Source organism: Aplysia californica, unplaced genomic scaffold, assembly GCF_000002075.1.
Source record: "Aplysia californica isolate F4 #8 unplaced genomic scaffold, AplCal3.0 scaffold00032, whole genome shotgun sequence".
Classification (NCBI taxonomy): domain Eukaryota; kingdom Metazoa; phylum Mollusca; class Gastropoda; order Aplysiida; family Aplysiidae; genus Aplysia; species Aplysia californica.
The window spans coordinates 297709-299117 of NW_004797302.1; the positions used below are offsets into that span (position 1 = coordinate 297709).

The 1409-nt window shown below is 38.5% G+C and overlaps 1 protein-coding gene across 1 annotated transcript in view; it reads left to right on the forward strand.

The window, feature by feature from the left end:
* Positions 1–1409, forward strand: part of LOC101845301 (neuropeptide receptor 15) — a 19233-nt gene that overhangs the window by 6521 nt on the left and 11303 nt on the right. The gene's annotated exons all lie outside the window — the stretch shown is intronic.

The following is a 1409-nucleotide window of genomic DNA, read 5'->3' on the forward strand; positions in this document are numbered from 1 at the left end:
AGACGGGAATTCGTCCTATAAATCTTTACTTCAGAGGCTTGAATCAAACCCATCTATTTCAAGTCTCGTACCTATGTTAATGGAGTAGCTCTGTGTCTGTTCGAATGTGGCGGCAGTCTGACACACAACTGTTTTGACAAAACATTTAACATATTTTCTGATTATCCGGGTCTGCTTGTTGAGGACCAATATTCGATTCCTTCTTTATCTCCGAGTTCTGGGTTGGCAGCCCTACCCGCTAATGTACACCACGTGAAGTTTTAAAACACCTCTCCAACCCCCTTCGAGCCATTCCCAGAATATCCCATTCTTTGAAGACTGAACAGAAATCATGAGCTTCTTCATTACCTTGCACCATGTCAAATTATTCCTACCCTTGGATTATTGAACATCTACATTACTATGCACCTTGTTAAAATATCTAATAGATTCCACCGCTGAAGAAATCACGGTACATAATTATCCTCGCGAAAGTCTCTTATTCATTTGGAGATTCTTGGGTAGTTTTTGACACCAACGATTATGCCTAAACGAGAAATGTCTTCTCTCAGTCACATAGCCAAAGGGCATTAATTTGTGGCGTATGGCTCTCAGCCTAGGGAAACAGACGGTGGTGGACTAGTGAAGGATTTCCACCTAGACCAAAAGGGTATGCCGAGTAATAATATTACAGAACATTTCCACCCTGGGGTGCTTTTGTTTGATGTCCGTTGATGATCACTGCTGTTGTCTCAAAAGGTAGGCTTTCTCTGAAAGTAATATAATAACTCGTCCTTGGAAATGAGGATCTCAAAAACAAATAATATAGCTGTCATTACATTTTTGGTTTGGTTTATTGTCTAATATAAATATCATTGTACACATTGTATCAAATCATATGATTTCTGAAAATATAGCGTACACATATTATGGCCGGAAAACGTCCCTCACAACTACGCGAATGATATACGAGATTTTATCTAATACAGATTAAATGTGTTAAAATGTGTGTACCCAATTTTAGCTGGGTTGATACTCGACAATGATCAATGAGGAATTCTTGAACTAGGCTTATTCGGCAAAGTTCTCAAGTCTTTCTAGCAATTAAGCTATGTCTTATCGGAGATAGAAGTTAAATTTGGTTGATTCATCTCATAAAGAACATCAGAAAGTTAAGAGGTACGTCTAACAAAGACCATACCTACTACTTACTAACGATAAGACGTACTTACTTATCATTTACGAATGATTTCCATACTTCTAAGTTGGAGCGTAGCAATTCGTGCAGGAGTGATGTATGAGCTTTGGTGAAGAAGATATACTTTCGCTGGGGGTCTGCATATCTGTATGGCCCTAAGATTTAAAAAAATATATACACCCATCAAACAGAAAACTCACTCTCTCTCTCTCTCTCTCTCTCTCTCTCTCTC